Consider the following 27,333-nt stretch of genomic DNA (forward strand, 5'->3'; position numbering starts at 1 on the left):
GGCTACACCCTCCAGAAGGAGGTGATCAAGGAGCTAGCTACTGAGTTCATGTCAGAGACAGCCCCTCTTCCTCTTAGTAGGGAACCCACTTGGAGACTGAGCTGCCTTGGGCTACATCTGAGAAGGAGGTCTATGTCCTCTCCATGCATGGTCCTGGGTTGGAGCATCAGTCTCTGCAGACCCCCTTGGGCCCAGATTTTTTGGCTCTGTTGGTCTCCTCGAGGAACTACTGTCACCTAGGCATATATGCAAAATGTGCTCAACTATACAAGGACATTTGCTCAACCATGTTTGTAGCAGGTTTATTCTTTATAGCCAGAATCTGAAAACAACCTAGAAAAATCACATTTACAAATGAGGATTGTAATGCATAGTATGGATAAATTATATTAATGCAAAAGGGATATAGCTACAGTGCCACCAGCAAGCCAGGCATAATTATATCACTGAAAGGAAAATTGAATTCTTTAATAATAATAAGAAGTACATTTTTGTTGAAACCAATGCATCAGAATCACCATCTTCAAGCACTGAAAATGAGAAGAGGAGTATTTTTCTTTCATAGTTTTCTTTTATTAGGCTTTATTAGGCACACTATACATGTATCATCCTGTTTAGAATTATTAGTTTGCTTAAAATATTGCAGTGCTATTTAGGCAATGTAGTATGAAAAAGTCCTTTGCACTTACATTGTTTATATATGGTTATTAATAATTTGATTAATATAAAGTGAGAGATGAGAGTTTTGTAACAGGGTCTCAATCCGTAAGACAGAATGTTCTCAAATCTATAGCAATCCTCCTGTATCAGCTTTCTGAGTACTGATAGTACAGATTTGAGTCACAACATTAAGCAGATATATGTTCTTTAACTTAAAAAATTGGACCACTTAAAACTTGTTAATAGTATTCAAAGAAAAACTTGAGACTAAGTAAAAAAAAAAAAAAAAAGAGAAAGAAAAAAGAAAAATTACCTATGGTATGTATTTTTAAATTTCCCTTCACAGTATTTAAAACTATGAAGATATCTGTATCTTTTACTGTCTTATTAAAACATTTTAGTTATTAGTTGATCTCTTTTTTAAAACTTCTTATATATATACATATATATTACACAAACACACAGACCATACTCAATACAAACTACACACACAAATACAAACCATGCACATTCAATTTAAAAAAGTAATATATTTAAAATAGTAAATACAAGCAACAATAAACATACAAGTATGTTTAGAAATCATTAACATCCTTATCCATTCGATGATGGCAGACTAAAACTACTTTAGATTTTTACCTTACTTAACCTGGTCAGAATGGCTATCATCGATAAAAAAAAAAAAAAAAAATCCAGGAAGATTTTGGGAAATGTGGTAAAATGGAAATTCATATTAAAAATGTTGGTAATGAAAACTAGTACAGTCAGTATGAAAATTAGTGTGTATGCTTCTCCTAAAACTAAAGCTGGAAGGGTCTTATATCTCACTTATAACTTCTCAGTACAGAAATAGTACTGTGCATCTACAAGTGTCTTTATTGTTGTATCTTTATTGCTGAGCTGATTGTAATAGCCATCAATTGAAATCAGCCTTTGTGCCAATCAACAGAAGAATGAATGCAGAAAATGTGGCACAGACAAGCAATTAAATTTTCACTCATAAATAAAAGTTAAATTATGAATTTTAAGGAATATGCTTGAAACTGGATAACATTCAGTTAATTGGGTTAACCCAGTCTCAGAAGAAAAAAAAAAAAAAAAAAGAAAAGAAATGCTACATCCCCTCTCTTTGTTTCAGATTTGGCTTCTAATATATTTTTTTTAAAAATATGTTTAAATGAAGAAAGTGTGGATAGATGTAACAAAACAAGAAAGATGTACTTATAAAGGAGAGGAAATTTTTTAAGGGAGATGGTTTGAGGGTTTATAGGATAAGGAGATACAAAAATTCCAAAGGTAGATTCTGGAGACAAAGGCAAACAGGGAAAACAGGTAGATGAGGTAGAGGCTGAGTCAATCAAAAGTACCTATCTATGAAAATACTATAAGGAAACCTGTTACATTTTATGTTAATCTAACAATAAAAATAATTTTACATATGGATGTCAAGACCTTAGCCAGTAGGAATTCAGGTTCCTTTTTTTCCAAATATTCAACTTCACTTAAAGCAAAACCACTACATTAAAATTTATGGACATTGAAAACTGCACCAGTAAATCCCAATATGCAGCCAAGGTTGAGAATCAATGATGCAATCTAAAATTTAATTTTGTCATCTGGATGAAGTTACCTTGTCCCATAGGATGGCTTGAAATTTCCAAGGTGATGCCAGTAGTGACTGGTGCACAGTAAAACCCAACACGGAGAAGAGGGGTACTAATGCCACTATTGATAATCCTTTTCTATGGCTATTCATTTATTTGTACATTTACTCAGCTAATAAATTCTCAGAACATGTTTTTGGTCATTTGCTGTGGTGTGTTTCAGATAGATTATACTAAAAAAGCATAAAATGTTGTTTTTGGAGCATTTGTATTGCCATGTAGGCCACAAAAATAAACAAATATAAGATCCGACCCATGAAATGTTTACAAAGTAGGTAAACTACTTGAGAAGTGACAGCGAAGTTCTTTCAGAGATGACATTCAAGTGGAACCTGAATGAAGGTGGGAACTACACACACAATCACTGAAACCTGGAGCCTGACTTGTGAAAGAGAGAGAGAGAGAGAGAGAGAGAGAGAGAGAGAGAGAGAGAGAGATTCTGGCATCGGGCTCCTAATGTGTTCAATGTTTACTCTGTATTGAAATATAATGAAATTTGTATGACTATAGATAAGTCAGATACAAGAGCCTCGTTTCATGATCTGTGTATCAGAAATAAACAAACGCATTCCACAAAGGTGTTACATGCAGGAATTGTTTCCTTTTACTGACTGGATGAATTCGGTTTCTATCAACTCTTGTTTTGACATAACAAGGACAGAACTAGGCCAAATAGAATGACTTAAGCCCATAACAAATAGGATACCTGGAAAAGTAGACTCTCTTTTCTTTCTTTTTTTTCTTCAAGCTTCAGATGATTTTAACAATACCCACATTGTTAGAGATGTTGGCAAAAATCATGTGGCCTTATAAAAGCATCACTTTTTTTTCAGGTAATAAAGGTAGAAGTACTAGGTATAAAATGTGCAAGAGAAATATTACGATCAAGAGCCTTAATAATTAACCAATCAATGGGCAGCAATGTGTGAAGAAAGTGTTTGCCAGAGGGCACAGAAACTTAATATTAAATGTGCAGGGCAACCGCTTGGGCAATTCAGAGCCTGGATTTTTCAATAATAGGCTTTTAAATTGTGTTACTTATAGCTGAGGATAAAAGCACTTTTAATAACAAGTCCAAAGAAAAGACTACTGTGTACAATTTGAACGTCTCAGGAAGTATGCTGTGTGGCTTTTGGCATCAAGACTCCTGATGTAAAACAATAATAATTATAGTTAATTACTTTGCTCCCTCTGCTGAAATGTGTAAAATAAGACTACCATAAAAGATAGGATTCAATGTGAAGTACAGTAGAGAATGTATGTGCAAGAGAATAAGGACCAAGAAAAGAAAAAAGAATAGTGTTTTATATACAATATTTTAAAGGTGAGTATTAATTCTTAGTTACTCATCTTTATGTGGTTATTGTAGCATTTCCTAGCTCCCAGAAATCTTGATGAACAAATGTGTGTAAATTTTAAAAATACTATATTTATTAGTTAAATATATCTCTGGACAAGTACTTTTGTCATCACTTGTTTTTAATTTCATGCACTACATTTGATCATGTTATTTTCTCTTCCCAATCTATTCCCGAACCCCCTCTAAACATATTCACCCAACTTTACATTTTTTCTCTATTAAAAAATAACCAAACTCAAAACCAAATCAGCCTAAAAATGTATTCACAGAAACACAAACAAACATAATAAATAAATATTAAAATCTTAGCATCTGTTTTGTGATGGCCAATTAATCCTGAGCATGAGCTTATAGTTGATATACTCAGTGTTACTCTGTTGAAGAAAACTGATTCTTCTTTCCCAACGCCTGATTGTAATAGCTTTGTGCTTTGGCATAGGACATTGGGTCCATTTCCCCTTATCTATTCTGGGATCTTGTAATTTTTGAACTTTTGTGAGCCTGGTGCATGCACTCATGGTCTCTGTGAGTCTAAAACAGCATGAGCCATTTTAAGTTAGGAAAAGGCAGTTTCTTTGGAGTCACCCACTACCTCTGGTTCTTACAAAACTTCTGCCTCCTCTGACACATACAGCCCAAATCCCTAAAGGGAATGAGATGATAAGGATGCTACATTAAGTGCTGAGTGCTCCAAAACCTCTCACTGTCTATGTAGTGTGCAGCTTGGGCCCGTGTGAATTACCATCTACTACAAGTAGAAACTTCTCTGATGAAATTTGGGCAATTTTCTGCTCTACTCTTATTATATCTCCCTAGGAGCCATCTTATTACAATCTTTATTTAGAAGAATAGAAGTATGACTCTTTATATAATATCTTTTAAACTTCCTACTCCATGCAACTAAATGTCTCACCAATACATACATCTAGTAAATAAGATTGATGATACGTAAAGGTATTGTCTCTGAGCAAATCATTATTGAGCACCTGTCCAAGGCACATGGTATTGGCAATAAATTTTTGTTCTTTAGTCATATATGTTTTTCTTGAAAATTAGAATATAATAAAAAATTGAAATGAATTACAGATTTTTAAAGGGAGCTTGTGTAATTTTCAGCTACTTTAGTAAACCACACTATCTTTCACACACAAACGTCTTTTGGTAGCATGAGGTTGTCTTCTGTGTTATATGATTAAGTCATCTTTGCCCTACAATGTGAAATAACTTAAATGATATTGTCTCTGACATCATGATAAAAATTTCTATAACAGTTTAGGAAAAAATATTAATGTTATATCGTGTTTCTGGGTGGCTCTCCTTTTGCCAAGAGCTTTATTTGCCTCTAATCCACATAAGAATACTTCTAGCGAAGATATTATCATTACTTTTAAGGAAGTATGGGCAATCATGGAAAGAATTGCCATCTACCTAATTTAATAGCAATTTATTCACATGAAGAAATGCCATAGTCACTCACTGCATTCTGATGAGAATGGACTGACATCTCATTTCTCTTGTGAATTTTAATGGGAAATAAACCACTCGTGCCCAAAGTGACTAATGTATACTATGACACCGTAAAAGTTGCTTATAAGTTTTATAAGTTGACAGGTTTATAAGTTAACAAGTACTTTCTTGTACCCTTTTTAATATAGGAAATGTTCTCATTTCACATCTATTACATGCTTAAAAATACATTCTGCAGGCAACTTTCATCTCTGATAACTCACCAGTGATGAACTGGATGCTTGTCAGGGCATATCATAGGAGAGAACTCTTACATTGGAAGCCCTCAAGGCCAATTATGAGGGTTTTTATCCTGAGGACATGTCTTCAAATATAACCTATTTCAGGCAGCCTAGAGGTGGAAAGGAAGGAAAGAGCCACTAATATTTCTGCACACTTGTTGTAGCCAAGTATAAAATTACTTTGTAAAAAAAAGGTGATATACATTTTTCATTTGTAATGAATACTTCAGATACATAGCTTTCTTTTTTTAAAAAAGCAGAAGGTTTTATTTCAGAAGGATAACATAAGCATCTTATATGCTTACCGTAGATGTTCATAAGTCCAATTGAGTGTTCGCTTGGTGAAAACAGGATTATTGAATAAGGTTTACAAAGTTCAAGCTAAATTTGTGAGCAAAATGGCATGCATTTCCATAATGCATTTCCATAGGTGCTGCATGGAAGTTCTCAGGCAGGGTGTGAGCTAGAAATAGACTGAAGCTAGGCTAGTACCCTGAATCACCTCATTTGACAAAACCCAACCTTCCTCTTTTAAAGTCTCTAAGCGTTTCTCAAGCATGTCAACCAGGTCTCGCTGTCTTTAATGATTTGGAAGGATGCCAGCCTGTCTCCTCCACTCTTGGCTGCTGAAAGGATCATGGAGCCACAGTGACATCTGAGTTCAGGGGAAATGAATGGCATAGCTGAGTATCATCAGGGTAATGATGGCATCTCATTACTCTCCTGGTCTGTTATTTGAGACAGAAATATAGCAGGGAATTTTCCTGGAATTCAATTAGAAGAATTAGATGGATAATGGGAAAAATATAAGAACAACTAGAGTTGAAAATTACAGAAAGAAAGCCAGGGTATGTTTAACTTAATTTTATTCATTCAAAATGTAATGATGAAAAGCAGAGTTTTTATTTTAAAATATATACTAAATAATTAGATTTTATAAATTTGTTCATAGCAATTAACACTTGGGTATAATATCAGGGTTCACCTTCTGCCTATCATCTCTGCCACCTGGGAGAGGAAATCTGTGACCTTGTTTTGTCCTATACAAACACTGATAGAAATTACATAGCTTCTCACATTTGTAAGCTAATTATTAGCCCCCAAGGAGTCAGTGTTAAATGTATGCATCCCCATTATTCTGCACTATCTTCTGCTTTACACAGAGGTGTTACACAAATTTCATTAACTTCTCTCATGTAAGAGATAACAGTAATTCACAGTGCTACTGACCTGGATGTACCTTCTTGAATTGGTTTTCTTTTGGTCCAAGAATGTACATCTCCATCTGTTGCCTGAAACTATTGCTAAGAAAATCTTACACATGTAAGTCCTTGCCTCAGTCATGGTTTCTGAGAGTATTCTCAGATAAATAGATTAGCAGATTCATTTCTCTGGTTTTCCATTCATCCTTGTAGCTCCTTGTTCTCTAAGGGTTGCAAACAGCAAATTTGGATCATGTTCACCTCTGCTCCACCAACTCTTCCCTTGTCCACACTCCACTCTCTTCCCTATTCAACTTTATTTCTTTTTTTTCTCACATTTAGGACAATTTTTAATTTTGCATTTTACATTTCTTTATTTATTGTATGTGGAGAAGAAAGTGTGTCGGCATACATGAGGGATGTCAGAGCACAACTTGCAGGCATGGGTTCTTTTCTACTGCGTGGGTTCCAAGTATGTTACTGAGGTCCTTGGGCTTGACTGGCTAGTACTTTTATCTTCTGAGCCATCTTGCCAGCTCTAATTTTAAATTCTTTTATTCTGTGGCAGAAAAACCCACATGATTTTAATAAAAACTTCCAAGTCTAAGTTGCTGAAAGAGAACTTCGCTTTTCTTTGGTCTGGCTCAGGCTTGCACAGGCATTGTGCATCATGTTGCAGCAATCACTGATATTTCATGTGTGCAGCTGTCCTGCGGTTTCTATGAGACAGTTTCCTCACAGTCATCCACAGCTTCTTGCTCGTACACTTTTTCTATCATCACTTCTGGAACAACCCCTGTCTGTCCTTTGAGGGGAGCAATTGTATCACATATGCTTCATTTAAGGCTGAACATTTTAGGGAATCTTATTTTCTGCACCTTGTCTAGTTGTGGATCTCTATATTGATGAACATCTGCTGCAAACTGAAATTTCTCAGACAAGGGTTAGGAATGTGCTTAGGTTGATCTTATCAATTTCTACTAAGTCTTATGTTTGAGGCCGTATATTACATAATACTTTTAATCATGCTTAAGTAATATAAGGTTTGTATAAGAGAGAATGTTCATACAAATTTAGAATCAGTCGTCCATAACTCTGTGTAGGGAGTATGTGCAGAAAGATTTAAATATACCCAAGCTGTGACTCAATGATGGTTAGTTCTAATTATCAACTCAGGCTGTGGATATGTCTGTAAAGGATTTCCTCTCTTATTGATAGTTTGTTAGTTAAATTTATTGCACATTCCCAAGTGTACATGTATGCATCTTATGTGTGCCCATAAAAGAGGTATCAGAGTTCCTGGATCCAAGTAAATGATGTTCTGGGATCACCCAAAGAGGGTGTTTGAAACAAAGCTGAGTCTTCTGCAAGAACAGTAGCTAATCATAACTGCTGAGCCATCATTCCAGCATGATTTCCTTTATTAGATAAACTAATAAAGTGACTCATCCTGAAAGTGGATGGCACCATTTAATGGTCTAGCCAATGGAATAAATGAAAATGAGAGAGAAAGCTTAATGCTACCATTCCTGCATTAATTCATTCCTCTGTTCTAGACTGGGGATGTAAAGTGACTAGTTGTTTCAACTTCCTGCCACTTCTCTGCAGTGAGGGGATATATCTTACAGTTGCGTGATAAATAAGTACTTTCTCTACCGAGTTGTTTTTTTTTTTTTATCACAACAACAATAAAGGAAGGTGATACCGTCAATCTCTAACACCACGAACATCCTCATCTCTAGGGAATGGTGAAATCATTGAAGTGTCTCAGAAATAGATATCAAAGTCAATTTCTCCCAGATCTGTGGTTGTAGTTTCCTGGCTATTTTTTTCTGTTATTTGAGTGTCTATATGTGTACGAGGAAACAGCAATTGCTGAAACAATTTTCTGTATTTTACTGCAGGAGGGAAACTTCTGTACAGTTTTCCTCCTAGGAAGGCATTATGTCAATATTTAAGCATTGTTTGGAGACTAATAAGAATTCATTGTTGGGTAGATGTGGATTTAAATGTGATTTATGAGCAAACTGAGGGTAATTTTATTCCCATCTAATTTTTGGTGATGATTTATATGTCATCAGAAGTGCCAGAATATTCTGACCTATTAGAGTCTAGAAGTTATTTTCTACACAAACTAATTTTAATCAGATTTGGTAATCAACCATTCATCCTTCTGAACATATGTTCTTTAAAACTATACTGCAAACATTATCCATGACTGGATATCCAATAAATTGATTTGTAAAAATATGAGAAATATTATGAGTGATATAATTATAAGGCTTTTGTCTCCAAGACTCAGTGAATTTGTATGCTGTATGCTAGGTAAGTGTGCTGTTAGTTTTCATGTCAACTTAATACAATCTACAGCCATTTTGAAGAAACCCAACTCAGAAAATGTTCCCGGAGATGAGTCTATAGGTGAGTCTGTGGGGCATTTTCACAGTTGACTAGGAAGGTACAGTTCATGGTGGGCAGTGCTATCCCTGGGTTGGTGATGGTGAGTGCTTTAAGATAACAGGCTTGCCATGAAGGCAAGACAGTGCAGCACTCCTGCAGGACCTCAGCATCATCTCCTCCCACCTTTAGTTTGCTGCCTTGAGTTCCTTCCCTGACTACAATGGATGATTAACTATAAATTATAAGATTAAATAAACGCTTTCCTCCCCAAATTGCTTTTCTTCTTGGTGTTTTATCACAGCAACAGAAACCATAACTAAGAGAATGTGTTTCACGCATATCAGCTAATTTGATCTCTTCGATCTTTCCATGTAAACTGTTAAAGCAATCATGTGTCGTTACATCAGCTGTTGTTTCCCTTCATTTATTCAGCCACTCCAGTGCACACTTCCTACTTTTCTTTCAAACCCATCACCTTTGTTCATAAATGACCGGTACATCTATGTGTATGGACATGCATACATATTCCTAAATATATCCTGCCCTGTCTGTATATTGTTAATTATATGTATGTTTTCAGGAATGATCATTTGGTATTGGATAACCTATTGTGCTCAGCAGTCCTTATACTGACTACAATATTTTGTGTATGGTTGAAACCTCTTGGGTTTACCTCAGTACACTTTAGCGTGTCTATGGTTGTTCTTGCTCAGCTGACCTTTAGGCAGTCATTTATTTAAGAACTTTTGGAGTGTAGCTTCTGATATTCCAGGAATCACAACCGCACAGTGAACTACATGATCTCTGGACTTTACAGTCATTCTGCCCTCTCGTCTATGACGATTTCTAAGGCCTAGGTAGAATTGTCTTGAATATGTATCAGTTACTGCTAGGCTCTATAACTGTATATTGTGATTGGGCTGGGTTTTATGCAATTGTCTCTCTGTTGCAAAAAGAAACCTTGAAGAAGGGTAAGAACTTCACTTATCTATGCATACCAAGACACATATTTAGGATGTAGTTAGGTATTATACTGGCTTGACAAAGTGGAGGTTGTGTGTTCTCCTCCAAGATCAATGACCTTATAATCACTTCTATTACCAGGCATGATTCACATTTTTCTGAGTGTACCTTAGGTTCACTTAGATAACTGTTGCTTACCTCCAAGGTATGTGTGCCACTACAACATCTTTAGGGTTATTATATCTTGCTGGTTATTGCTGTGGCTCATAGGTTCATGTGGCTAGAATGGATGGTTGGTTACTTCTCCCCTTTGGAAGCTTGCATTTGGACACTTGATATCATGGCTGTCAGTCAGTTCCAGAGCAGGGGCTTCTGTGCCTTGTGTCTGAAATGCACATTGACATTAACAATACTTCCACTCATAAAGGAAACTGGTGACAATGAAAATTCCCTGTAATGTTAAGCCTGACCAACATTTAAACAGGGACTTCTCATACCTTGTGTTCAGGTTTTGTTAGATGATCTTTGGCTCCTGAAGAGGCATTCTCAGGTGAGATGAGAAAATCTCATTTAAAATCTATGTTAATATATACACAAAGTTGATTTTAGGTAAATCTTTAAGAGGTACAATTCCTTATGGCTTCTTCAGATAGCCTTACTGTTATTTTACCTCTTCTGTATTTATCTCCCCTTCCCTTATTAGTAATCAATTCTGCTCTCCTTCTTCACAGATCAGGTCTCTTGTGCCCTGCTGTTTTCCTTTCTGTTGCTCCCTAACTCCCATACTCTTACAATGATTTTATTTTTCAGATTTCTTCAGTTTCTCAGGGATATATACTGGTATCTGTAGGTTTGGAACTAGAGTCTCAGATTAGAGATAACATGTAATATTTGCTTTTAGGGTCTGGCCTTCTTCTAGTTCCATTCATTTTTCTGCAAAGTTCATTGCTTCATTGTCCTTTACAAACATATACTATTCTATACTGAATATGAATCACATTTTCTTTATTGATTCATTAGTTGATGGCCATTTAGGTTTTTTCTACTTCTAGTTATTGTAATGAAGAAGGAATGTCAGCATATGTTTTGATACCCTTCTAGTGGATCAAAGACCTCAACATAAAACCAGACACACTAAATTGGTTAGAAGAAAAAGTGGGGAAGAGACTAGAACTCATTAGCACAGGAGACAACTTCCTAAACAGGACACCAACAGCACAGGCTCTAAGAGCAACAATCAATAAATGGGACCTCATGAATCTGAAAATCTTCTGTAAAGCAAAAGACACTGTTGTCAGAACAAAATGACAGCCTACAGACTGGGAAAGGATCCTCACCAACCCTATATCTGACAGTGGGCTGATATCCAGAATATATAAAGAACTAAAGAAGTTAAAAAGCAATAAATCAAGTAATCCAATTAAAAAATGGGGTACAGAGTTAAACAGAATTCTCTATAGAGGACTATCGAATGGCAGAGAAACACTTAAAGAAATGTTCAATGTCCTTAGCCATCAGAGAGATGCAAATCAAAATGACCCTAAGATTTCACTTTACACCCTAAAAATGGCTAAGAACAAAAATTCAAGTGACGATACACGCTGGAGAGGATATGGAGAAAGGGGAACCCTCCTCCATTGCTGGTGGGAATGTAAATTTGTACAACCACTTTGGAAATCAATCTGGTGCTTTCTCAGACAACTAGAAATAGCACGTCCTCAAAATCCAGCTATACCACTCCTAGACATATATCCAAAAGATGCTCAAGTACACAACAAGGACATTTGTTCAACCATGTTTGTAGCAGCTTTGTATGTAATAGTTAGAACCTGGAAACCACCCAGATTTCCATCAGCTGAGGAATGGATGCAGAAATTGTGAAAAATTTACACAATGGAATACTACCCAGCAATCAAAAACAAGGTTGTAATTTCTTAATTGTTTAGAGATTGAAAAACTTTTGAGACTTTTAAAAGTCATTTTCCCTTCTTTTGAAAACCTTTTGTTCAGTCTCAGGCCATTTTTAAATGGATTACTTTTTTCCCCTTTATTTTTTTAAATTTTTTAAAAAAATTATTCATTTATTTACAGTTTATTTACTTTGTATCCCAGCTGTAGCCCACTCCCCATCCCCTCTCAATCCCATCCTCCCTCTTCCTCATCTTCTCCCATGCCCCTCCCCTAGTCCACTGATAGGAGAGGTCCTCCTCTCCTTCCCTCTGACCCTTGTCTATTTTAAATGGTTTATTTATATAAAAAGAAAATGTTTTCTTTAACACTTTTTTTTTTGAGTTCTTTATTTATTCTGGACATTAGTCCTGAAATGTATAGCTGGAAAAGTTTCTCTCTCATTCTGTGGGCCTCACCTTCACCTCGTTGATTCTTTTCTTTCTTTCCTTTTTCTAAGCCATTCAGTTTTCAGCTTCATATAGTTCCACTTACCACTTATTGGACTTGGGAAAATCGGGTCCTACTTAGAAGGTCCTTTTCTCTACTTACATCATGTAGCCTTTTTCCTTCTAGCAGTGTTATGGTTTCATGTTTCATGTTTAGATCTTTGATGCATTTAAAGGTGTTGTGTGTGTGTGTGTGTGTGTGTGCAAGATGATAGCAATGGGTCTTATTTTGTTTTTCATCATGTAACATCTATTTTTTCCAGCACTATCTGTTGGAGATGCTTGATTTTCTCCATCATATAATTTTGACTACTTTATTAAATGCTAAATAGCTGAAATTGTTTGTGTCTTCAGTTTTGCTCCATTGTTCTAAACATGTGATTTTGTGTTAGTGAATTATTTATTTGTATCTGTAATATATCTTAATATCTGGAATAGTTAGTTCTCTAACTTTGCTGTTTTGATGCTTTTTGTGTTGTTGTTGTGAATTTTTTGTTTCTTTTTTTGCTCAGATTTGTTCGGCAATTGAGATCTTTTGTGGTTTTGTATAAATTTTAAGGTAAGTTTTTTTTTATTCCATTTCTTTGAACAAAGAGATGGAAGTTTGATTGAGGTTGCATTGAATTTGCAAATGGATTTTGGTAATATGATAATTTTCATAATATTAATTCTATCAGTCTCTCTCTATTTCTTTTTAAACATGTTTTAATATTTTATTGTAGAGGTCTTTCATTTCCTTCTTTAGGTTTATTTCTAGATGTTTTGTTTTCTTTGAGACTTTGTGAATGGGTGTGAAATGCTTTTGATTTGTGTGAGCTGATTCCACATATTGCTCCACTGCTGAATTTGTTCAAGTCTAGAAACTTTTGCTGAACTTGTTTATCATTTCTAGAAAAATTTCAGGTATATCTATCATGTTGACAGCATACACGAATCGTTATATTTATTTTTTCCTCATTTTGATCCCTGTAAGTTCCTTCACCTTCCTTAAAGTTCCACCTAGTTTTTGAGCACAATATTGAAAAGGCGTGGGATAGTGGAAAGCCTTCATTACTCCTAACTTCAATGAGATTTCTTCAAGTTTTTCTTTTGTTTTGTTTTCTATATTTAGGATGATATTGGTGGTGAGTTTTTTGTGTATAGTTCTTTTATTAATTTTAGTTTTTCTTCACAATTTATTCATTATATATCCCTCTCTCACTCTTTCCCTGATCCCTTTTCCCCTAGTCCACTCAAATGGGGAGTTCTCCACTATTGTCATCTGCCCATAGCTTGTTAAGGTTCATTAAGACTGCTTGGTCTGTTGCTCTCCTTGTGGAGTTCCTGTCCTCTCCAGCTCTTACTATTTCCCACTTCTTACATAAAATTCCATTCACTCTGCCCAACAGTTGGCCATCAGGCTCAGCATCTGCTTTGACAGTCTGCATGGCAGAGGCTTTCAGAGGCCCTCTGTGGCAGGTTCCTAGGTTTTTTCCTGTTTTCTTCTTCTGATGTCCATCCTCTTTGCCTTTCAGGATGGGGATTGGACATTTTAGTTAGGGTCCTCTCTTTTGCTTACTTTGTTTAGATGTACAGATTTTAGTGGGTTTATTCTATGTTGTATGTTTATATGAGTGAGTATATACTATAGAGCAACAGAACAAGAAAATTTGAACACAGGGAACTTCCCAGAGACTCATACTCCAACCAAGGATTATTCATGGAGATAACCTAGAACCCTGACAATGCAGCCACTTCTGATGAGAACTGATAGACTAAGATCAGAAAGGAGAGGAGGACCTCCCCTATCAGTGGACTTGGGGAGGGTCATGCATGCAGAAAGAAGGGGGAGGGTGGGACTGGGAGGAGGAGGGAGAGGCTTATGGGGGGATACAAAATTAATAAAGTGTAATTGATAAAAGTTAAATAAAAAAAAAAAGACTGCTTGGATCCTCTTTCTTCTTGGCCTGGCAAGACTGCAGCATCAGGGGATGATGATCAAAGAGCAGTTAACTGAGCTCATGATAGAAGCAGCCCCTGATCCCCTCCCTCAGAGATCCACATGGAGACTAAGCTGCCAATGGGCCACATCTGGGCAGGGCATCTAGGATCTCTCCATCCCTGGTCCTCTGTTGATGCTTTAGTCTCTGCAGGACACCCTGGGCATAGATCTTTTATTTTTTTGGCCATATATTGTTTTCATATAATTTTAAGCTTGGGGCCCTCAAGTCCTACATTTTCTAGGATTCTTATTGTGAAAGCATGCCAGACTTTGTAAAAGGTTCTTCTGCACACATTAAGATGATCATGTGATATTTGTCTTTAAATCCACTTATGTGGTTTACCGTATTTATTGACTTGCATATGTTGAACCACCCCTGCATTTTAACAATAAGGCCAACTTGTTCATGGTGATAATCTTTTGGATGTATGTCTGCATTCTGTTTGCAAGAAAGTGGGACACTGAAAGGGTCACTACCTCACTGTTATCAACTTGAAATTAGAATCAGGGTGTATATTATATATTTAGGCTACATGATGTAAGTAAAAAAATCTCAAAACCAATGCTTACCTTACAAGTGACATAGTTTTTGTTTTATTCTTACTTATTAAATGCTCCTGAAAAACACCAGTATTTTACACATCATCACAGAGATGATGCTATTTGTTGCTTGCTGTGCACAGGAGAGAGGGGACCACTGATGTTTGCTATAACATCAAGCAGTTCAGCTCTCACATCAGGATTTAATGAAAGTAAAACATTTTAAATGGCAGGGCCACAGCAGCACACCTTGAGTTAACAGTTAACCTAGCTTTCCTTGGTTTTAAAGATCTGCTCCATTTCCTTTTAGGAAAAACAAAAAAAGCAAAACAACAGGGTGCATTCCGATGATGTCACAGCTCTGCCTAAAGCAAGTGACTTTTCAAGGGAAATTAATGTATTTTAGCTCATTGAATAGGATATTAAAAGTATAAATTGAACTCAAGCATATGAACATGTAATGTACTTGAACCACAGGACCACAAAAAAATTAAAATTTTCATGTAATATTAAATCTAAGTGTTTTTTAAACATTTGATTTATAGTTAAGTTTCCATGATAAGTATAAACATGAGTGTATACTTTTTTAACTAAAAAGATATTTTTTTTCCATACAATACATTATGGTTTGAGTTTCCAACTTCTAACCCATTTCAGGATCCCCTACATTCTCCCCTACTCACTCAAATGCCCTCCCTTTAGTCTCTCTTCCTTTTTTATTAGAATATAAGCTGATATATAAGATAATAGTAATGAAAATAAGATGAAATAAAAACAAACAAGCAAACAGTAAAGGAAAAAACAAGCAAAATAATACAAAGAGAAACTACAACAACACATTCAAAGACACACCTGTGTGCATTAACAAATCTTATAGAAACACGTACTTGGAAACCATAACAGATATGCAAAGTACATGTATGGTTAAAAAAAAAAAGTAAAAGCCTGGAAGAAAACTAATTGTGTAAATCATTAACAAAATAAACAAGCAAGCAAACCCCAGAGATTTATGACATTTGAACCATCAAGTTTTATTTCTTGTTATAGGAAATTAAATTAATTAAAACCAATAAGATTTCTGTAAAATATCAAGGATCATTTATTTAGACAGTCTGTGGCACTTAAGCAAGACCCCTTAGCTGAAAGTAATCATCATTGACCTTTATTTTCCTGGTAGGTAACAGGTGAGATTTTAGGAAGCTCTCTTTGTGGAGTATTGAATTTCAGGTTTGTCATTGTCAGATATGCTGATAAACTAGAAATATATTTCTGTAAACGTAGGTAGACTAATCATGTCAGCCTGTCTCTTAATTATAGCTACTCAAATATACTTGAGGAGTTTGTCAAAATGGCTGTGTGTGTAACACACTAACAGGCAAAAATAGAGATCATGGTTATCAGTGTGCTCTGTTTATTCTGCCACATTTTGTTGTATAGTATTTTTAAAAGCCAGGGCCTGTCTTCAGGACTGTAACAATTCTTGAGTCTTTAATCCCCTAACACATATTGGGTCAGAAGGATTCTAACTGGAAGGCAAGTTCAGAGATATTTTAATTACTCAGCAACTATGGAAGTCAAGTCAGACATTGTTTAAATGTTTTCTTTCATACTACGTTTATTAAATATTTAATCTGAAATGTTTAGTTACTTGAGAGAAATGTTTAAAAGACACTCATTTATGCCCAAATGTCTTCCATGAGGCTTCTTTCCTAAACCACACAGGCCTATTGTCTTCATCTGTGTATCTCAGTTTCCCTAATTTTCTGTCTTAGGTCAATCTATAGAGACATCTTTTTTTATCTTTTTAATTTTATTTTATATTTTATTAATTACATTTTATTCACTTTGTATCCCTGCTGTAGCCCCCATACCCATCCCCTCCCAGTCCCACCCTCCCTTCCTCCCTCTTCTTCTCCTATGCACCTCCCCCAGTCCAATGATAAGGGAGGTCCTCCTCCCCTTCCATCTGACCATAGTCTAACAGGTATCATCAGAAATGGCTTCTTTGTCTTCCTCTATGGCCTGGTTCATGTCAGAGATGGTCCATGGTCCTATTACTGGGGAATCTTCTTTGATACTAAGCTGCCTCGGGCTACTTCTGTGCAGGGGTTCTAAATTATCTCCATGCATGGTCCTTGTTTGGAGTATCTGTCTCAGAAAAGACCCTTGTGCCCAAATTTTTTTGGTTGGGAGCCACAGAACCTATAGAGACATCTTTAATTAAATCAATACTGAATAATCATTTAAGAGCAAACCAGTAATTGATGTATCCACTTTGCCAGCATTTTACAGTATACAGAAGGTGGGGTATAGCAGTAAATAGTAGAAAACAACTAATAAGTTTTTCTTCATGTTAAAATTGTAAAACAGTGGTAGATTATATGATTCTGAGGACTGGATCTTAGATTAAGTCCTTCATAATCACTTTAATCAACTTCCCACTGTTATGACAAAATACCTGGAAATAATAAATTTAAAAATGAGAAAAAGTTCATTTTTGTCTACAATTTCATTCCATGTTCTACTAGTTCTACTGTTTCCAATATGAGGTTAGACAGACATTATAGAGTTGTGTATTGGATGGGTCAGAAGTGAAATTTTAAGAATACAAGGATGCAATGGAGCAAAACTTATCTTATGGCAGCTGAAAAGCAAAAACAGAAAGATAAACCAACAGAGGTTGCAATATTTCTCTCAAGAACCTAGTGATCAACTTCCTTCAAATGGGCTCCAAATCTTAAAGGTTATGCCAGCTGCCAATAGCTTCTCCGAATAGTGTCTAAACTTTTGTCATAGGTGCCCATAGAGACTGAACCACCAATCAGAGCGCATCCATCGGATGGATCTAGGACCCACACACATATGTAACAGATGTGTACCTTGGTCCTCAGTTGGACCCCTAACAACAGGCACAGTCTCTGACACTGTTGTTTGACTTGGAATCCATTTCCCCCTACCGAGGCTGCCTTGTCTAGCCTCAAAAGAAGAAGCCTTCAGTCTTGCTTGATAGCAAGGAGGATTGGTACCCAAGGGAGGTCTCCACTTCTCTGAAAAGCAAAGGAGTTGGGTAAAGCAGAAGAGAGAAGAAATGAGAAGAAGGAAGTGGGAAGAGAGGAGATAAAGGAAGTTCCTACTGGAACTTAAAGTATATAATGCAGAGTCTTTCAGAGGTCCTCTGTGGTAGGTTCCTCTCCTGTTACTTGTTTTCTCCTACATCCAATGCACATCCCATTTGTCTTTCTAAGTGAGGGTTGGTCATCTTACTCTGGGTCCTCTTTCTTGTTTATCTTCTTTAGGTGTATAGATTTCATTATGTTTATCATATCTTATAGGTCTATATAAGTGAGTATATACCATGTGTGTCTTTCTCCTTCTGGGATACTTCACTCAGAATGATGTTTTCTAGATCCCACCATTTGCCTGCAAATTTCATGACTTCCTCGTTTTTGATTGCTGAGTAGTATTCCATTGTATAAAAATACCACAATTTCTGTATCCACTCCGTTGATAGACATCTGGGTTGTTTCTAGCAGTGTATCAAAGCAGATACTAAGACTCATAACCAAACTGTCGGCAGAGAGCAGGGAACCATATGAAAGAAGGGGGAGTTTGTATGACATGGAAAGGATAGGAGCTCCACAAGGACCAAATATATCTGGCACAGGGGTCTTTTCTGAGACTGACACTCCAGCAAGGACCCTGTATGGATATAACCTAGAACCTCTGCTTGGATGAAGCCCATGGTAGCTCAGTAACCAATTGGTTTCTTATAGTAAGGAGAACAGGGACTGTTTCTGACAGGAACTCAATGACTGGCTTTTTGACCTCCCCATCCCCCAAGGGAGGAGCAGTGCTGCTAGGCCACAGAGGAGGACTTTGCAGCCAGTCCTGAAGATAGCTGATAAACCAGGGTCAGATGAAAGGGGAGGAGGTCCTCCCCAAATAGTGGACTTGGAAAGAGGCAGGGAGGGAGGGTAGAACTGGAAGTGAAGGAGGGAGGGGGATATAGCTGGGATACAGAGTTAATAAAATGTAACTAATAATATATATATATATATATATATAATGTAAAATAAATAAACAAATTCAAATTTAGAACAATTGGACCTTTACAGAAATTTCAGACCTACCTATATTAGAATTCTAAAAGAAGACAAACAAAACAAAACAAAACAAACAATCAAACAAAAAACCCTAAAATATGAGTTGGGTTTTGGTAATTAATGAAGAGGAAATGAAAAATAAATGTTTCATTTATTTTGGTAAAATGACATATTAGTTTTTTTAATTAATTTTTTCTTTGTTATTGCTATTTATAACAATTTATTCACTTTCTATCCCAGCTATAGCCCCCTATCTCCTCCCAATCCTGTCCTCTCTCCTTTTTGTCCTCCTATGTTCCTCCTCAGTCCACTGATAAGGGAGGTTCTCCTTCCTTCTATCTGACTCTAGCCCATCAGGTCTCATCAGGGCTGTCTGGATCCTCTTTTTCTGTGGCTTTGAGACCATCTTGCCAGGGGAAGGTGATCAAAAAACTAGCCACTGAGTCCACATCAGAGACATCACTGCTCTCCTTTCTAGGGAATCCACATGGAGACCGAGCTGCCCATGGGCTACATCTGAGCAGCTGGTCTAGTTCCTCTCCATGCATGCTTTTTGATTGATTCATCAGTCTCTGCAGGACTCCTGATCCCAGAATTTTTGTAGCTCTGTTGGTCTCCTTGTGGAGTTCCTATTCCCTCCAGGGTTTTCTGTCTCCCTTCTTCCATAAGATTCCCTGCACTCTAACAAAAATTTAGCTATGAGCCTCAGCATCTCCTTGATACCCTGATAGATAGTCTTATCAGAGGTCCCCTGTAGAAGGCTCCTGTCTTGCTCCCTGTCTTCTCCTACTTCTTTCTATCCTGTTTGCCCTTCTGAATGCGGACTAAGGATATTCCCTAGCATCCTCCTTGTTGTTTAGCTTTTTCAGGTCTGTAGATTTTAGTATTTTTTTTAATCCTATTTATTGTGGCAAATATCCACTTATAACTGAGTATATAACATGTTTGTCTCTCTGCTTTTGGGATACCTCTCTCAGGATGAGCTGCTCTAGTTCCATCCAGTTGCCTGAAAATTACATGATTTCCTTGTTTTTAATGGCTGAGTATTATTCCATTGTATAAATGTATCCATTATATTTCTGTATCCAATCTTTGGTTGAGGGACATCAAGGTTGTATCCAGATTCTGGCTATTATGAATATAGCTGCTACAAACATGACTGAGCAAATGTCCTTGTTCTATACTTGAGCATAATTTAGATATATACCCAGAGGTGGTATAGCAGAGTCTTGAGGAAGCACTATTCCTAGTTTTCTGAGAAAGCATCAGATTGATTCCCAAAGTGGTTGTACAAGCTTACATTCTCACCAGCAATGGTGGAGGGTTTTCCTTTCTCTAGATCCCCTCCCACATGTGTTGTCACTTGAGTTTTTATTTTAGCCACTCTGATGGGTGTGAGATAGAATCTCATGATTGTTTTGATTTGCATTTCCCTCATGGCTAAGGACACTGAACATTTCTTTAAGTGTTTCTCTGCCATTCAATATTCCTCTACAGAGAATTCTGTTTAGCTCTGCACTTCATTTTTTAAATTGGATTTCTTGGTTTGTTGCTGTTTAACTTCTTGAGTTCTTTATATATTTTGTATAGTAGTCCTTCGTCAGATGTACGGCTGGTGAAGATCTTTTTCTAGTTTGTAGGCTGTAGTTTTGTTCTCTTGACAGTGTCCTTTGCTTTACAGAAGCAATTTTGATTGTCAAAAATGTTGTAAAGCCTTACACGTTTTTTTACTATCACAAGAAATGAACTTACTCTATTCCCCATCCTCTTACCAAATTTTCTTACTCACATAAGTAATGAAAAGGAGCAAAGAAAATGACTATAAATTTTAATTTGTTCAGATTAAGTGGAAAAATGAGATTTCAAAAGCTCAGTGGTTCTTTCTGGAAGAAAGCATGGATTTTCTTTCCCCGGAGAACATTGTTTGATTGTCTCAACTAGAAAGGAAATGTTGAAATTGAGAGAAGCATATATGAGTACAGGGAAGGACGCCTCTAAGATAATTTAATGCCCACAGAAACGCAGTCTACTTCTAATCAAGTCAGTACAGGTGTTGAGAAGCCCTGCTCCAAATGGTCTCTGTAACCTGCAAAAGAGGTGTGATGATGCATGAATTTGAGGGGCTGGCTGCCATAGAAACAGCGCTGCATCTTATCACTCACATTGCTTGATTCTGATGGCCAGTGACTATTGAAAAGCACTAAGCGATGCATCCATATCCCACAGCCATGGTATTTTTTTTTTATCAGAAACACACATTTTATATTGTCTTAGAAGATCCTCCAATACAGAGGATCCCAGGGAATCTTGAAAAGCTCAGTGTAGTTTTGTTTACTGACCTTTAAATATAAAGCACTAAGCTTGTGTTCTTCCATGGAGTTTAAAATATCCTGCAGTGATTCTCTTTTTCACTAACTAAGTCTCAACGGGGGAAATCTGTGAGAATGTGTTGCCAAGGTGTTTATGTCATGACGGAGACAGTGTTAACAGAGGACTCTGTGTCAACTATCAGCTGTACAATTTTGCCTTGCCTAGAGACTGGCCCTGAGCTGCCCCAGCTCAGAACCTCATTGTCACCTTTCCTTCACATTGATTTTATTAAAGGTATTGATTTTTATACTAAGTGTATATCCAAAAATAAGATGGCAATTGTTAAAATAGTAACATAAAATGTTGGCAAGGAAAGAAAGAAAGAACAATAATGCACAATTCCAATATGGTGTTTTCGACAGAAAGGCAGTTTTGAGAAAATAGAGTTTAAAATCGGCACCTAGCAAATTTAAAGAAATGTTCGACTTTAGTTAGTAGTAGTGTGCAAACTATAATTTCTTTCTTCGGACAGATGAATTATATTCTAAATAAGAAAGGAGCATTCTGGGAAATTGAATACATATGTAATAACCTATACGGTAATTGCAGCTCTCGGTGACTCTGAAATTATTACTCAACTAAAAATTTTACTCCTATAATTCTCCCTGAGAATTATTAAGTTAGAATTTTCATTTTATAATTCATTTAGAAATTACATATTTTTAAAAATCAGAAGTATGATTGTTAATCATAGTCTTGTAACTGAAACATCAACCTGTATTTATATTTCTACTCATAATGACATTAAAATTATCATGCTTTTATTTCATATAATAGAAATATGGATCATAAATTATAAAATAATAGCTTATAGTCCAAAAGTGCCCCTTGCATAATTTGACTTTTTCAAGATAATGTGTTTTAATTTAATTGTCAACATTTTCAAAGCTGTTTTACATAAACATCCATATTTTCATTTTCTATTGAAAAGTTAAAATGTTTGTCTGAACTTGGCCAAGGTTTAGATAGCTGTGAACACTTTGAGTAAACTTGTCCTTCTGTATTTTGACAAATGCTTTCCAGATAACCATACACCTCTCCATTTTCTACCATAACCCATTCCGGCCTCTGGTGAGTCTTTTATGCCTCTCTGAATATGCAATATTTGTCTTTGACACTTTTAAAAACATGTCTCACTTTTTTTTTTGAGGAGTGGCACAGTGAGCTTTATTGATGGTATTCATTAGCTCATTAGCGTAGGGTTCCTTGGGCCCTCTGGCTATTCTGGGGGTTTGGGACAGAATCTGTGAGGGATATGTACAGTATCAGGGACTGAGTTGGGACAGGGACTCCTCAGCAGCTGAGGGCCTCTCTCTTGCTCTCATGTCATTACTGGAATGGGTGGTCCAGGGTTTCTTATTCCCTGGAGGCCATGTAGGCCATGAGGTTCACCACACTTTTGCTATAGCCATATTCATTTTCACACCAGAAAATGACCTTTACGAAGTCATCGTTAAGGGTAATCCCAGCCCCAGCATCAAAGATGGAAGAATGGGAGCCACTGTTGAAGTCACAGGAGACAACTGGTCCTCAGTGCAGCTCTCGGATGCCTGATTCACCACCTTCTTGATGTTATTATACTTGGCAAGTGTCTCCAGTTGGCATGTCGAATCCACAACAGACACATTGGGGGTGGGAACACGGAAGTCCATGACAATGAGCTTCCAATTCAGCTCTGGGATGACCTTGCCCAGAGTTCTAACAGTACCAGTGGATGAGGGATGATGTTCTGGGCAGCACCACAGCCATCACACCGCAGCTTTCCAGAGGGGCTGTCCAAAGTCTTCTGAGTAGCAGTGATGGCATTGACGGTGGTCATGAGTCTTTCCACAATGCCAAAGTTGTCATGGATGACCTTGGCCAGGGGAGCAAAGCAGTTGGTGGTACAGAAGCACCGTGACAATCTTGAGTGATTTGTCATACTTTTCATGGTTCAGACCTATCACAAGCGTGGGCATCAGCGGAAGAGCAGAGATGATGTACCTTTTGGCCCTCGAGCGGGCCCTGGCTTTTTCCATAGTGGTGAAGACACCGGTAGACTCATACGAGACACCATACGAGGCACCAGCATCACCCCATTTGATGTTAGCGGGATCTTGCTCCTGGAAGATGGTGATGGGCTTCCCGCTGACGACAAGCTTCCCTTCTCAGCCTTGACTGTGCCGTTGAACTTGCCATGGGTAGAAACATAATGGAACATGTAGACCATGTGGGTGAGGTCGATGAAGGGGTCATTGATGGCAACAATTTCCACTTTGACAGAGTTGCAGGCACCGTGGTAAGGTGGCGTTCAATATGGCCAAATCCATTCATTCTGACCTTCACCATTGAGTCTAGGGGACAGACTGGCACTGCGTGAAAAGATGCAGCTGTCTCTGGAACAAGGAGGAGCAAAGAACCAAATTCCTCACTCTTAATTAAATATGGACCTCTCATTTTTACTAAGTTTAAATTTTTAGTTTTAATAAACTAATCTACCTGTCAGCATGTCAAGATAAAAGATTGCTTCCTAAAATTTTATGCCTGAAACGTTCAAAACTTCTCATTCTATTTGAAAATGTCTAAGTATCACCTAGTTTTTTTCTCAGTATTAATGTCATAGTATGATTGCAATTTCATTTTTCATCAAATATCCAGACTGCCTAGGGCTAGGAGTTAGGTTCTAGATTTCTTCGTATCATAGTTTCATTTTAAGACTTCTCCAGTTTTTATTTCTTTTTGGTTCTTCTGATTTTTTTTCCAAGACTCTAACAAAATGTTGCCTTTTCTTTCAATCTGCATGGACAAAGTTAACAAACAAAATTAAGAAATTTATTTAGGATCTTTATTTCCTTCAACAAATTTTATTTATTTATTTATTCATTCATTCATTCATTCATTCATTCATTACAATTCATTCAACTTGTATCCCCTCTGCAGCCCGCTCCCTTGTCTCCTCCCAGTACAATCCACACTCCCCCTTCTCTCCTGATGTCCTTTCCTTAGTCCTCTGATAGGAGAGGACCAGCTCCCCTTTTTATTTTTATTTTTTTATGTTAGTTACAGATAATTCACTTTGTATCCCAGCTGTAGCCCCCTCCTTCATTCCCTCCCAATCCCACCTTCCCTCCCTCATCTTCTCCCAAACCCCTCTCCAAGTCTACTGATGGGAGAGGTCCTCCTCCCCTTCCATCTGACTCTAGCTTATCAGCTCTCTTCAGCATTGTCTGCAATGTCCTCCTCTGTGGCCTAGAAAGGCTGTTCCTCCCTTGGGGAGGGGTATCAAAGAGTCAGCTGTTGAGTTCATGTCAAAGACAGTTTCTGTTCCCATAATTAGGGAACCCTCTTGGATACTGAGCTGACATGGGCTACATGTGGGCAGGGGTTCTAGGTTATATCCATTCATGGTTCTTGGTTGGAGAAACAGCCCCAGAAAAGACCCCTGGGCCCAGATATATTTGGTCCTTGTGGAGCTCCTGTCCTCTCCAGGTCATACTAACTTCCACTTCTTTCATAGGATTCCCTGCACTCTGCCCAATGTTTGGTTATGAGACTCAGCCTCTGCTTTGATACACTGTTAGGTAGAATCTTTCAGAGACCCTTTCTGGTAGGCTCCTGTTACTTGTTTTCTCCTATTTCCAAGGTCCATCCCATTTGTCTTTCTAAGTGTAGATTGATCATCTAACCCGGGTCCTCTTTCTTATTTATCTTCTTTAGGTTTACAGTTTTTAGTATGTTTATCCTATCTTATAGGTCTAGTATCCACTTATAAGTGAGTATATACCATGTGGGTCTTTCTGTTTCTGAGATACCTCACTCAGGATGATGTTTTCTGGATTGCACAATTTGCCTCCTAAGTTCATGATTTCCTTGTTTTTAATTGTTTTTTTATTGCTGAATAGTATTCCATTCCATTATGTAAAAATGCCACAATTTCTGTATCCATTCCTCCGTTGAAGGGCATCTGGGTAGGTTCCAGGTTCTGGCTATTACGAATAAAGCTGTTGCAAACATGGTTGAGCAAATGTCTTTATTGTGTACCTCCTCCCCTTCCATCTAACCCTAGCCTATCAGGTCTCATCATGGCTGGTTGCATCATCTTCCTCTGTGGCCTGGCAATGCTGCACACCCCAGAGGGAGGTGATCAAAGGGCCAGCCACTGAATTCATGTCAGAGACAGACCCTGTACCCTCTACTAGGGAACTTACATGGAAACTGAGCAGTCTATGGGCTTCCTCTGAAAAGGAGTATAGGTTTTCTCCAAGCAAGCACCTTGGTTGGGGTATCTGTCTCTGCAGGACCCTCTAGGCCCAGGTACTTTTGGCCCTGTTGTTCTCTTTGTGGAGTTCCTGTCCTATCCAAGTCTTCTGATTTCCCTCTTTTTCCATCAGGTTTCCAGAACTCTACCCAAAGTTTGGCTATGAGTCTCAAGGGATGATACATGCTTGAGAGGTTATAGAGAAAGGAGAACCCTCCTCCAGTGCCAGTGGGAATGTAAACTTGTACAAGCACTCTGGAAATCAATCTGGCACTTTTTCAGAATATTAGGAACAGTTCTACCTCAAGATCCAGCTATACAACTCCTAGCTATATATACCCAAAAGTTGTTGGGCCATTCAGTTAAGGACATTTGCTTTACCATGTTCATAGCAGCTTGATTTGTAATGGCCAGAGATTAGAAACAAACTCAATGTTCCTCAACAGAGGAATGGATACAGAAAATGTGTTACATTTACATAATGGAATACTATTCAGCAATTAAAAACAAGAGGAGTATTCCTGTTAGGCCACAGAGGAGGACTTTGCAGCCAGCCCTGAAGATACCTGATAAAACAGGGTCAAATGAAAGGGGAGGAGGTCCTCCCCTATCAGTGGACTTGGAAAGGGGCAGGAGGAGACCTGGGAGGGAGTGTGGGGTTGGGGAGGGAATGAGGGAGCGGGATACAGCTGGGACACAGAGTTAACAAAATGTAACTAAAAAGAAAAATAAAAATAAAAAAATAATAATACAAACTAAAACAAAACAAAACAAAACAAACAAACAAACAAACAAAAAAACACAAGGAAACCAGGAAATTTGCAGGCAAATGGTGGGAACTAGAAAAGAGCATCCTTAGTGAGATAACCCAAAAGCAGAAAGACACTTATGGTATATACTCACTTATAAGTGGATCATAGCCATGCAATGTAGAATAAACATATTAACATCTATAGTCCTGAATAGGCTAAACAAAAAGAAAGATCCTAGGGAAGATGCTTAATCCTCATTCAGAATGCCTAGCAGGATAGACATCAGAAGTAAGAGAACACAAGGAACAGGACAGGAGCCTTCCACAGAGGAACTCTGAAAGACTCTATCCACCAAAGTATACTGAGACTCACAGGCAAACTTTAGGCAGAGCGCCAGAAACCTTAAGAAAAGGGAGATAGAAGACCTGGAGGGGACAGGAACTCCACAAGGAGAAAAACAAAGACAAAAAACCTGGCCCAGGGATCTTCAGAGACCAATACTCAAACCAAGGACTATGCAGGACCTAGATCCTTGCTCAGAGGAAGCCCATAGGCTATTCAATTTCCAAGTGGTTTCCCTAGTAAGGAGTACAGGGGTTTTCTCTGACATAACTCAGTGACGAGCTCTTTGATCACCTCCTCCTTGGGCTTGCAGCCTTGTCAGGCCACAGAGGAAGATGATGCAGCCAGCCTTGATGAGACCTGATAAGCTACAGTCAGATAGAAGGGGAGGAAGTCCTCCCTAGTCAGGGAACTAGGGAAAGGGCATAGGGGGAGAAGAGGGAGGGCTGGTAGGACTGGGAAGCAACAAGGGATGGGGTTGCAGTGAGGATACATAGTGAATAACTTGTAATAAAAAATAAAACAAATTTTAAAGTGCTATTTAAAATCCATATACTTTACTTATGCCTGCATGTTCCATGCCTTACGTTATCATCCACTTATGAGCTTTTATTT

The 27,333-nt window shown here is 37.5% G+C and overlaps 1 protein-coding gene and 1 pseudogene across 1 annotated transcript in view; one reads left to right on the forward strand and one right to left on the reverse strand.

The window, feature by feature from the left end:
• The window catches only part of Csmd3 (CUB and Sushi multiple domains 3), a 1,323,831-nt gene that overhangs the window by 589,794 nt on the left and 706,704 nt on the right, over positions 1 to 27,333 (forward strand). The gene's annotated exons all lie outside the window — the stretch shown is intronic.
• Positions 22,744 to 23,715, reverse strand: LOC132655909 (glyceraldehyde-3-phosphate dehydrogenase-like; annotated as a pseudogene).

This window comes from Meriones unguiculatus, chromosome 8 (genome assembly GCF_030254825.1).
Source record: "Meriones unguiculatus strain TT.TT164.6M chromosome 8, Bangor_MerUng_6.1, whole genome shotgun sequence".
Lineage (NCBI taxonomy): Eukaryota > Metazoa > Chordata > Mammalia > Rodentia > Muridae > Meriones > Meriones unguiculatus.